The sequence below is a fragment of the Symphalangus syndactylus genome, chromosome 14 (assembly GCF_028878055.3).
Source record: "Symphalangus syndactylus isolate Jambi chromosome 14, NHGRI_mSymSyn1-v2.1_pri, whole genome shotgun sequence".
NCBI lineage: Eukaryota > Metazoa > Chordata > Mammalia > Primates > Hylobatidae > Symphalangus > Symphalangus syndactylus.
The window spans coordinates 47,515,635-47,528,821 of record NC_072436.2 but is presented as its reverse complement, the minus strand read 5'-3'; the positions used below and the strand labels follow the sequence as shown (position 1 = coordinate 47,528,821).

General features: G+C 42.5%; 1 pseudogene; it reads right to left on the bottom strand.

Moving 5' to 3' along the window:
• Positions 1–3,608: 3,608 nt before the first annotated feature.
• Positions 3,609–4,944, bottom strand: LOC129462549 (adenosylhomocysteinase-like; annotated as a pseudogene).
• Positions 4,945–13,187: the final 8,243 nt, after the last annotated feature.

Below are 13,187 nucleotides of genomic sequence, written 5' to 3'. Positions count from 1 at the left end.
TCTAGTCCCAGCCATTCCAAGATTGAGATGGGAGGATCACTTAAATCCAGGAGTTAGAGGCTGCAGCGAACTCTGATTGCACCACTGCATTCCAGCCTGAGCAACAGAGAGAGACCCTGTCTCTAAAAGAAGGAAAAGAATTCCATAATGACAAGTTTTAGGTTTCTTGATGGAAACACAAGAGGAGAAAAGAGTGAGATTCACCTGGGAACTGAACTTTATTCCCTGCAAAAATATCAAAATACCCTAAAATGCATGAATCCTACAGAATCAATAGGATGTCATTTAGGGGAAAAGAGGGCTAGTGGTTACTTGTTAGGAAACCTAAACTGAAGCTTGGCCAAAGCCAATTGTGGCTGGTGACCTCTGTGTGTTTTGTTGGAGGCTGTGGGGTAGAGGGAAGGAAAGAAAGGTTGCTCCAGGGAGAACAAACACCACAATAAGTGGCCACCGGGCCTTCTAGAATTTTAGGCTGAATTCTTTGGTTACAGTAGAGATTCTCCTTAAAATAAAAAAACCTCTTCACATTGGAAATTGAAGCTTTTAAAAGCTGTTATTACCCAGCTTTCACTATAAAGGGAATTCTCAATCAGGAATCTTTGCTTGCAGACCATAAACGTACTTCCTTGCCCTGTCCTAAACCCTATCCAGCAGTGGGAGGTTTCTGTGTGTCTTGCCTTCTGCAGATCAAATAGACAATTCCAAATGAATGGCCATACTACCTTGAAGCATTTTACTGGTCTATCTGTCGATCAGAAAGCATTTATTGAATGTAAAACTACATATGCTACGTAAACAATCTCCAACACTACCAGGCCCTAGAACATGTGAGATGCATGTATATTCAATGATGAATTTCTTTCTTTAGCTTAAAACTAAAAAGGAGATCCCGATTTGGATTTTATAGCTCAGACATTTCCCTTCGCATCTCTAAAATGTACCCCCAAAATGATATTTTGAGCACTTCACAGAAAGGGTGCCAAATATATCAAGGCAGTGGAGAAAGATTTTTTTTTTTTTACATAAACTCAACCTAGGGAATATACCACAAGTAATCCTGTCATGATCGTTAAACAAATTTTGAAAACGAATAACAACAATGTACTCTCATACTAATTAAGACCTAAATTGAGATGATTTGTTTTGGATACTGGACTACATTTTAAAATAATTTCCTCTATTGTACTTACTCCATTTTAATGGAAAGATAGGAATTTTGTTTGCATTCATACATTAATAGACTCAACAAATATTTACTGAGTGGCTGTTATGTGTGCAGCCCCGAGCTGGGCATTGTAGGAACAGTGAAATAATGCTTTTCAACTACTCTCCTCCCACTTATATGATTTAGAAATAGTCACTTGTTTAATCTTCTCATCTGTTTATTTCCCAAGATAATGGTTCTTTTGCATAGTAACTTTTAACACAATATGTGTCAAGATAAAAAGCAGCATGCAATTATCCAATTTTCATCCACTTAAATTTTAATGACCATACTTACTTGCCCATTCAATTTTGAAACTTTTAGTAGCAGTTTGAGACCGGAGATTCTCCCAGATTTAGTTCCACATGGCCAATGTCTGTTGGACCACGAATTATTTTTCAGTAGGTAGTTTCTTGCTCAAAACAACTTTCCATTTAAAGTGCAAATATTCAGAATAATTAATAACCTCCCATTTAAAATGCCAATATTCAGAATAATAATCATGTGGTCTATGATTTTATATTTAGAGAGTGACACCCATATACAATTCTTGAATGTTTTACTCCATGTTATGCCTCAGGAACATGACAAAATGAAGGGCTGGATGATTTCTATCACACATTTGGCTAAAAAAGCAGGAAAAATTAAGCAATAATCTCAGACCTTGAATATTCAAGCAGCCAGACCTAGAGCCCAGCAGATCCCCGGTAGCCCAACCTGAGAATGCAGAAACACAGCTGAGCAGGTCCCAATTTCCTTCTCTCAAGTGTGCTTTGAAACACATATCCATGTCACTGTTAAAATCACTTTTTACAGGGGAAAGATTATGATTCAGGATATTTCCATGCATAATCACTTAGATATGTACTTAGTACAAATGGTTTCAGTATGGTGCTATGCAAAGAGTGGTATTTGCTCTGACTCCAGGAGATGTTACCTCCACTGGCTTGCTTGCCAAGCTGTATCTCTGACTGCCTTGAGGCCAATTAGATCAGCACATATTAATACCCTCAAAATCCAACTTGCTCTGTTTACATACATGGACGTGTTTATTACTTGCTACCAGAATTCAATAAAGAAACCCTAATCATAAATACAGCTCCCTAAAGGCAACATAGATCAACTGAAAAAAATTACTAATAGTCACTAATAATTAAATTATTATAAGTTTATATTCATCACATAAATAACTTTGAAGGAAAGAAAATATGGCAAGGGCAGAAAATGTAAACCTGGATATGCAAAGCCTCAAAACAGATGTCTTGTAAAGACTATAACTTACCCGCTGTGTGACTTTGACTCCATTGCTGTCAATTTCCTTTGCACATGTTCTTGCTCTCCTAAGAAGGATGCTAGACACAGTCTGGGTACCTCTTAGCATCTCACATAGAGAAGATCTGCATCTTTTTCTTTTTTTTTTTTTAATTATAAATGAGTTAAATTCATCTATTAAATGACGGTCTAAGATTGGGTTAAAAACAGGTTATTTACAAGAGACATGTCTGAAAAGACAAGAGTTCCCTCTTTACTCATTCTTTCAAGCCTAATGGGTTGCCTACAGCCCTCACACTGCAGACAACCCCTTGTCTTCTCAATGCTTCATTGGTATGTGACTATACCCCCTTATTCACACCATACATTGTTGGCAGTGGATTATTTATAAAATAAAGCCTCAAAATTGTTTTAGGCACCAAGATTTTTATTTACTCACCTTCCTGCTTTCTTTAAGGTTATAAACATTATATAAATACTATAAATCAGATTACTCTATTTTGGACCCAGGGTTGTGATAGGAACCCTCTTGTTACAAAATGATGGCAGATATATGCTGGCTTTGTGTTTTTCTGGCCCCTTTCAACCTCTGGCTGTCCCTTCTCTGTCCTTTCTCAGTTGTCCCTTAGTGGTCTATTCTAACCCCTGTGAAATAGAGACTAAAAGTACCAACCTCATTGTTAATGAGGTTTAAGAGAAGGCCCAGCATCAAGCCAGGCTCTCAGGAAAATTCAAACAGTTCCTCCTTGCCTTTGAAAATGGCGCCTTCCATCTGTCATGGGCTGAGGAGCCACTGAACCAAGCACATAGGTATAAATCCACAGGCCAGGTGAAGGCCTAGGTGGTAAGGTACATGGGCTTTGTGACTCCACTGTCAATTTCCAGGCTTAGGAAGGACTGACTTAGTGAGCAGTTCCAAGACCACTGAGCTCACGGTTCCCTGTGGCTGTCTCCCTTCTACCTCCATCCTGACCAGGGCTTGAGGAAGGGCCTTTCGATTCCCCCTGCCACACTTGGAACAGTATGAGGGGTGCAGCAGAGGCCAAAAACTGACGGACTAGCACCAGGGAGTCTATGGCAGACACTGACAAACCAATCGCAAAGTTGGTGCCATTTGCTCTTACAGAGGAGAGGCGGGGCCTGGGCAAGGATAGCAGCTGGAAGGTGAAGGGCAGGCATGGCTCTCAGTAGCAGTTGTGATCTGGCTTGAAGGGGCTGTCACAGGACATACCCAGGTACTGGGCCTGCTTCTTGGTCAACTTGTGAGTTTCGCACTCAGCTTGCCCAGGTGGGATTCAGCCACTGCCTCATCCAGCTTCTTGGGCAGCAAGTGAATCCCACCAGGGTACTTGTCTGGGTGGGTCCACAGCTCAATCTGCACCATCACCTGGTTGATAAAGGAGTCACACTCATCACAAAGCCAGCGTGGCCCATGGAACAGCCCAGGCTGACCAGCAGACCCTCAACAAGCAGGATGGTGCCGTGCTGCTCTTCAGCCAGTCCTGGCCACCCGGGGCTTCATGGTCACCTTCTCCACAGTGTTCACTTTTAGCCACTTGGCATTGATCTCCACGTCAAAGTGACCAGGGTTACACATGATGGCATCATCCTTCATCTGCTCAAAGTACTGGCCAAGGATGATGTCAACACAGCCTGTGGCGGTGACAAAGATGTTGCCCTCCTGGCAGGCCTCATCTATGGCGGTCACCTCATAGCCCTCCATGGCAGTCTGTAGCAGGTTGATGGGGCCGATCTTGGTGATGATGAAGGGGTCCCCAAAATCCCACAGGGCCTGGGCACAGCCCTTGCCCATGTCTCCATAGCCTGCCACCATGGCTACCTTGCCGAAAATCATCATGTCTATAGCCCTCTTGATGCCATCTGTGAGGCCCGGCAGCCTTGGAGGCTGTGAAACTTGCTCTTGGTGATGGAGTTGTTGACGGCAGGCACCTTCAGTATCCCCTTGGCCATCATCTTACGTAGGTTGTGGACCCCAGTGGTGGTCTCCTTTGAGATGCCTTGGATGCCCAGCAAGAGCTGTGGGTACTTGGTGTGGATGTGGCTGGTGAGGTCGCTACCATCATCCAGAATCATGCTGAGAGGCACGTCTTTGAAGTAGTGATTGCTGGATGCATGACAGGTACCCCTTGTTTGTTTCACCCTTCCAGGCATGCACAGGAATGACAGCCTTGGCAATGGCAGCTGTCACCTGGTCCTGGGTGGAGATGTTGCAGTTGGACCACTGTACCTCAGCATCCAGGGAGACAACGGGTCTCAGTGAGGATGGCTCTCTCCACAGTCACATACGGACAGCCAGAGATATGGGTGCCTTTCAGTGGCTTGGAGGCCGAGTACAGCTCCCACACACGCATCAGACCCAGCATCTCATTCTCCGCAATATCCAGGGCCTTGTGTCCCCAGGCGGCCAGGTCGATGTCAGCAACTTTATAGGACAGTTTGTCAGACATGCTGGCAACGCTTCCACAAAGTGTGATGGACACAGACAAAGGGGGCTGGGCCTCAGAGAGGGAACAGGCATGGGGCAGGCGGCACTGAGCAGGACAGATCTGCATTTTCTAGTCCTGATCAGCTTCTGACCTGGCTGCTCATGTTTAATGCAACAACATTGTATTCTTCAGCCTAAGTTAGATTTTGTTGCAGTGACAGATCACTCAAAAATCTGTGTGGCTTGGCCCAGCGCGGTGGCTCATGCCTGTAATCCCAGCACTTTGAGAGGCCGAGACTGGCGGATCACGAGGTCAGGAGATTGAGACCATCCTGGCTAACACGGTGAAACCCCGTCTCTACTAAAAATACAAAAAAAAAAAATTAGCCGAGCGTGGTGGCAGGCGCCTGTAGTCCCAGCTACTCGGGAGGCTGAGGCAGGAGAATGGCGTGAACCCAGGAGGCGGAGCTTTCAGTGAGCTGAGATCGCGCCACTGCACTCCAACCTGGGGTACACAGCGAGACTCTGTCTCAAAAAAAAAAAAAAAAAATCTGTGTGGCTTTTCACATACACAAAATATATTTCCCACTCACACCACATATTCAACACAAAGACCACAGGGAAGCTTGGCTCATCCTAAACACATGAAGACCTGGCCTAACGGAGGCTCCATTTGGATACATTCTTCCACAGTCGCTAGATATGAACACGGGAATCAAGTAAATGACACTCAAGCTCTTAAAGCTTCCCTCCCAATATAAAATAATTACTGGCTAAAGCACGGCCTTACCTAACTCCAAGAAGGTAAGGAAATGCAATTCTACCAAGTGCCTAACAGAAAAATAAAAATATCTGATAAATGGTACTGATGATTTCCTAAAGTACATCCACAAAGTAAGGAGCTGACATTTTTTATTTTGAGCTGGAATATACTCCAAGACTCTGAACTGACAAATGATAAAAAATATACTATATACTGCCAGACACTGTCCTCTGTTTGTTGAGCAGTGGCAGAACCACCCCTGCTACCACTCCAGTGACCATCCCCTCCTTCCCAGTTTATATAAGAGGATTACAGAGTAAAGAAGGATGGAAGGGCTGTTGGGGCCTCATAGATCTGCGGTGTCAGGAATGAAAAGGGGTCTCCCTCTCTTCTCCATAATCAAATAAATGGGGCTTTATAAGACCCTGTGGTTTGATGAGGAGTGTCTACAAGGAGGGGACACCAGTGCCCCACTTCCCAGCTGAAAGCTTGCTGTCATTGAAAATGCAAGTCTGCCGGGTGTGGTGGCTAAGCCTGTAATCCCAGCACTTTGGGAGGCTGAGGCGGGTGAATCACGAGGTCAGGAGATCGAGAACATCCTGGCTAACACGGTGAAATCCCATCTCTACTAAAAATACAAAAAAATAGCTGGGCGTGATGGCGGGTGCCTGTAGTCCCAGCTACTCGGGAGGCTGAGGCGGGAGAATGGTGGGAACCCGGGAGGGGGAAGTTGCAGTGAGCCGAGATTGCACCACTGCACTCCAGCCTGGGTGACAGAGCCAGACTCCGTCTCAAAAAAAAAGAAAAAAAAAAAGAAAATGCAAGTCATATATGCCCACCATTAGACAGCAGTGAATGAGAGTGCCCTCAGGGAAACCTGACAGTATATTCTGGTTGTAAAGGGCATAGAGACTGTCAAGACTAGTGTCTACACCTGGTCTAGCAGTTTCTGAGGTGGGAAGGACTGTGGAAATAGCGTTTGGTAGCAGAGTAGGCATGGATATAACTCTCCCTAGTTTCCTCAGTCCTCAGAGACAGGGGGGAACAAAAGGAATTTAGTATTGGACATGACTCCATAGAAGGAATATAGGGATAAAAGGAGGGGAGACCCTTCCCCAAGAGAGTGTTGAATGAAAGCATGGAGCACTAGAAGGGCCCAAGGGACTTCCTCGCTTTGAAGGAGTCCTCAGCAGAGGGCCACACTAAACAAACCCCTATACCTTCTATGCAGAGGCCAGTGCATCAGAAGAGACCACCAGCATCAGGTAAAACAAGACCAAGCCAAGAGTGAGACCAGGACCATCTCCCCAGCACCAATGGACAACCATGTGTGAAAGAATATCTCTGATACTCTTATCCCGACCCCCAACCCTGTCTCAAACTCAAAAGACTAGGCTTACCCAGAGAAATGAAAGAAGAGAAGAGGGGCTGGGCATGGTGGCTCACACCTATAATCCCAGCACTTTGGGAAGCCGAAGTGGGCGGGTCACAAGGTCAGGAGATCAAGACCATCCTGGCTAACAAGGTGAAACCTGTCTTTACTAAAAATATAAAAAATTAGCCGGGCACAGTGGCAGGCACCTGTAGTCCCAGCTACTCGGGAGGCTGAGGCAGGAGAATCACTTGAACCCAGGAGGTGGGGGTTGCAGTGAGCCAAGATCATGCCACCGCACTCCAGCCTGGGCAACAAAGTGAGACTCCATCTCAAAAAAAAAAAAAAAAGGAAAGAAAAGAAAAAGAAGAAGAAGAGAAAACAAGAGGAGAAAAGAAGAGGAAAGGCAAAACTGGACCCATTCCATGGGGTTGAAGAGTGGGTAATGAAAGAGCAGTGTTTCTCTCAATTATATTACCTCTTTCTAAGATTTTTAATAAAACATGATAATTATGACAGTATCAAATGTTGCAGCAAAATGCTTGGTCACAGCCACTTAGCATTGGCATCTCTACTAATAGAACCTTCTATCTAAGTCTTTTTTCTTCCCCAAGACGGAGTCTTGCTCTTGTTGCCCAGGCTGGAGTGCAGTGGCATGATCTTGGCTCACTGCAACCTCCGCCTCCAGGGTTCAAGCGATTCTCCTGCCTCAGCCTCCCGAGTAGTTTGGATTACAGGCGCCTGCCACCACACCGGGCTAATTTCATGTATTTTTAATAGAGAATGGGGTTTCACTATGTTGGTCATGCTGTTCTTGAACTCCTGACCTCATGAACCACCCACCTCAGCCTCCCAAAGTGGTGGGGTTACAGGCGTGAGCCACCGCTCCTGGCCCCCTTCTATCTAATTCTAAACCACTCCCCTGACAAGTATTCCAACACTAGCCACGTCACGAGGAAGCCTGCAAATGTGTTCTGCTATTGTGAATTACACATGGTTTAATTTTGTTTTAATCAAATTAATTCCTCTCACATTACATGAGTTCAAAATTATAGTGACAGTCTTAAACCAATTGTAAATGCAGACTTTGATTAATCTTTAAAAGAGCAAGTTCAACAGCATTGCATAGAGCAAAGAGGTGAAGCAGAAAAATAATTGTAGTGTTCCTGTTTATTTAAAAAAAAAAAAACTGCTTCTCCAGATTTCACATTCCTAGTGATAAAGAGAAATTGTAGCACCTATTTATATGTGTAATATGTATCAAGCATTTCCAGGTTTTCTCCACTTTTCTGTAAAACTTGGAAAAGGTATTGGATCTTGGCTCACAAATACAGACCTTGAATATTTTAATTGGGAATCACACAATCATACATATGCTATATTAGATTATTTTTCTATGAAAATTCAGTAGCTGAGCGAATACGAAAACTCCTCAAATATTTTAGCAAATGTCCAGGTGCTGTCAGTCATCCCATTTGGTACCCTTGGCAATTTGTCTTTTACATTGAAGGTTTCTTGCCATGTCAGAATCAAAAGCACATCCTGATGTGAATTTTTGGCCAGGTTAAAAGCTTTAAAAACGTTTTAGAGGAATATTGAGCGTCTCTTAATAGAGTGAATTTTGTTCTCATCATTTGTTTTGGCCCCACCTACATAGATTATCCTTGCTTGTTCTGCTTTCTTATATTCAGAAGGGCAAAAACAATATTTAAAAGAATATATCGTACAGAACAAAGTCTCTCTAGAACACAAAGAGGAAAACATTGAGTAAAAAGGAAAGGGCACAATGGAATTATATTTCTTTCTAGACCTATGACCTGAGTTCCCTAGAGCAGCACTTCCAATAGAAATACCAGGTAAGCTGCAAATGAGAGCCACATATGTAATTTTCAATTTTCTGGTAGCCACATTCAAAATAAATAAAAAGAAACAGGTGAAGGTAACTTTAATAATATATTTTATTTAACCCAAACTTTCAAATTATTGTCATTTTAACATATGATAACATAACATGTATTAATGTTGTGCTTTAAATTCTAATTTTTGCACTGTCTTCAAAATTCAGAGTGCCTTTTGCATATACAGCACATTTCAAGTGCTCAATAGTCGTGTAACATTAGCAGCCACCTATAGCCAAAACAGCTCTGAAGAAGAGGCTCTGCAAAAGATCTGCTAACGTGTATACAAGTAGCCTCTACACCTATGCTGGTGGAATACTAATGCTAATGTTAATAATAATGACTGTAATAATGACTGTAATAATGACAGAATTAGAATACTTTTAATTTTCACTATGATTGAAGCTCTGTAACAGGTTGTTACAACAGTGTTTAGGAAGCAAGCATCATCTAGCACTTACAGATGAGGAAACTGAGGTTCAGCACTTGCCTGATGTCACTGAGCTGACAAGAACACTCTAGCTTGGATGGAATCCAGATCAAGCCCACAGCTGTGTTCTTTCCCACACACCAATGACACTCATCCCAGAATGTGGTCCTGAACAAGACCAGTGTGGGCCTAGACCTCACTGCCAGAGTACTTAGCTCACTGGCAGGTTTTGAGGAAACCTGGGGTAGGCTTTGTGTTTCACGTATCTCAGGATTTCTCATAAGGATTGCAAAATAAGTGAGAGTATGACTCTTGCAGGGATTAAGTCAGCTCTGATGGAATTCCTGAAAGTCTGTATCAAGTCATGAATGTCCATTTTCCCAGATGCTTACGAATCACTGGAGATGCTTACCCTTTGGGGCACACTTAGAGGGCTCAGTAATTTAGCTCATCTAAAGTCACACAGATGATAACTGCAGGAGCTAGCTGTACACCTCTGCCTGCCTGATTTTCCACAGCATCCTTTGTGTGTCCTTTTTGTCCTGTACCTTGGAGAATCATATCTGATGCTTATTTATTCTCACCAAAAAATAACAACAAAAAAACAGTGAATAGGCCTTCATCCATACAATGTCTTTGCTCAGTAAGATAGAGAAGAGGCCCCAACCCTCAAAAAAAATAATTAATTGAGGGCAGTCTCATAGGAGATTTCAACCCCGGCGTTGTAACAGGCCAGGCTTTATGCTCAGGGGTTAATAATGCTAATAATAGTGATTGTAATAATGATAGAATTAGAATACTCTTAATTTTCACTATGATTGGAGCTCTGTAACAGGTTGTAACAACCTGTTTCAATATGAACAACAAGCTTCAATCATAGTGAAAATTCAATCATAGTGAAAATTAAGAGTATTCTAATTATATCATTATTACAGTCATTATTATTAGCATTATTAACCCCTGAGCATAAACCCTGGCCCATTGAATGCTTGACATGTCCAGACACATCTGTGGGGCTGGTGGGTGAGCCCTCTTCACACAAAAGCTGGAGCAGGCTGTGGGGATGGGACAAGTGTCCTCTGGGTTGTGGCAGGAAGGACAGGTCATCTGAGCAGAGTATGGTGCTTAATACTCAAATTTTTCTACTGCTCACTCCTCAGTGACTCCTGGCTGAAACCTGGGGTATGAGGCTGCAAGGTAAGAACTCTAAGTGGTCCCCTCGATGCATCTCTACGGGCATTGACAGTGCAGCGACTTTGGCAGGAGAATCGAGAATCATTTGCATGGCTGGCCCGGGCACTGCACCCACCAAGGGACACATCCTGGGAGGGCAGGGGACACGGTGGGGCCTTCCACGGGCCTCAGCGGCAGGGGACAGCCCTCTATGGCTCCCAGCTGCAGAGGTGCTGCCTCTGACACCAGGGGATCTCAGAGGCTTTAGCACAGTAAGTCAGAGCAGGAAAGAAGGGTAACCAGCAAAGGAGGCAGTCATCCCTCAGACCCCCTTTTAAACACAAGAGGAAATTTCAGGGAGGCTATGACAGAGATCATTTACTTTGCCTCTCTTTTACCTTAGTATATTCAGACTAGGGTTGCCAGATTTAGCAAATGAAAATACTAGACACCCAGTTAAATCTGAATTTCAGATTAACAATGACTAATTTTGGTGTAAATATGTCCTATGCAACATGCTACTAAACATACTACCAAAATGTTGTTTGTTGTTTATCTGAAATTCAAACTTAATTAGGTATCCTGCATTTTAGCTGGGGTGCATAATCTGACCCCATGCTAGTTTATACACAAAATATGAGTTCCTAATGCTTTCACTGTGAGACTTGGATGGCAAATAGCGTGGCCATTAAAAGGCCCAGACAGAAGTCAGAAATCCCACATATGAAATTAGCTCTGACACCTATCAAATATGTGGCCTGAACAGTTGGAATTGTTTATCTCAGCTTTATTGTCTTCATTTGTAAAATGGAAACTGTATCTCTTCCTTCAGCTATTATTAGGATTTAATGAACCAATAAGTGGTCAGTAAGTAGAGGATATAATTATTCCAGAAAATGTTCTTGTGTAAATATCAAAAATAATCAACATTTATTATTGTGCATATACTTTGTATCTAATGCCCAATTGCTGTGGGATTATCCTAATTGCCTTTCAATCTCATAGAGTAAGTTTTTTAAAAAATTTTAATAACAGTGGGAACATTTTAAAAATGATTTTAGATCTTAAAAGTTCTGATATTGGATACCTTAGAAATTTTAGGAAACAGAACCAAGTGATTCAGGAATAAAATGGCTGGCATTCTATTTTAATAATAAAAATAAAAATGTTACTTAAATTTAAAACAAATTATTGCAATTTTTACAGAGGGGTCATGCATCAAAAATACTAAGCTTTGGAAAATACTTTTTTAGCATTTATAAGGTACAGCAACTGTTCCTGAAATCCTAGATTCATCAATGATGTGTGTTCAGTGTTCAGACAAGCTCAGTCACTGATATAATCATTGATACATTAGACCAGTGTCTGAGAGCACACACACACACACACACACACAGAAATACAAACAACACATATACATACAAATGTACTTTTTTTGAAGCCATAGAGAATCTCAGAATTCTGAAAGGGAGAAGATGTGCCACTATTTGACAGTAACAGTTGGCAATAGTTCTGACAGTTTGAGGAGAAGCCAATCTCAGTGGTAAAACCCTTTTATGGGCCCTTGGCTGGGACATTAAAATAGGAGTATAGTGAACGAGAAAAGCAGGGTTGGCGAGAACACGAGGCAGGCTTCATTTTGTTTATTTCTGCCTTCACTGTAAACTGTGCTCATGGCGGAATTTACATTGTGCCAGTTTTGCGTCGCCTCATAGAGTACAGACCAGGGCAATGAAGGGAGATTGGAGAAATGAGAGTTAAGGGGGTTCTCTCTTCTCATTTTAGCTTTTAGCAAAACTTTGAATTTATCAAATGGCTTTGGCTTTGCTAAAGTCATTCAGCGCCTACTATATCCCAAGAGCTAGGTTAGCGCTTGTCCTTGCCGGTGTGCAAAATGGGAATAATAACCGTATCTATTTCATAGGGATGTCCTAATGATGAAGTACAAGAATGCTTATAAAGTGCTTGTCACCAGCGGCTGGCAGGGAGTAAACATTCAATAACTGTTAAGCCTAAAACTGAATGGTAAATTTAGAGCATTATAATTATTGAGCAGTGAGTCAGTACAGATCCAGGATTCAAACTGGGCAGCCTGGCTCCAGAGCCAGCCCTCTTAATCACTATCTTGCACTGTCGCCATTAATTATCCATTAATTTTCATAGAACATTTGAAAGTGCATCATTGTGGTTATTCTTAATATTGATAAAATGAGGCACAGGGAATGTTAATGGCTTGGCTGAGATTTTAAGAAAAGGGAAGCTTCATCTCACAGCCACTATTCTCCACAGTAGTTTGGTAAATAAACCGTAATCAATGCGCACAGCACACTATTAGAGAAAGTATTGCAGGAAAAAATAATTAAATAATTAGAAGACATGGTCCCCACATGGAGTCGGCTTACTTTCTGGTCAGGAAGATGAAGCCAACACCGATGACTCAAAAAAGAATCAATGAGTAGTAATGCACGCCATGTGAATACGTGGATATAAAATGTGCATACAAAGAATTGAAAGGAGAAAATTGAGAGGGAGCAGTCCCAGAAGCTTCCAGGAAAAGGGAAATTTAGAGCCAAGTTTAGAAAGAAAAGAAGGGTATGGCTTGGCAGAGTCTTCTCACTCCAGCCACCTT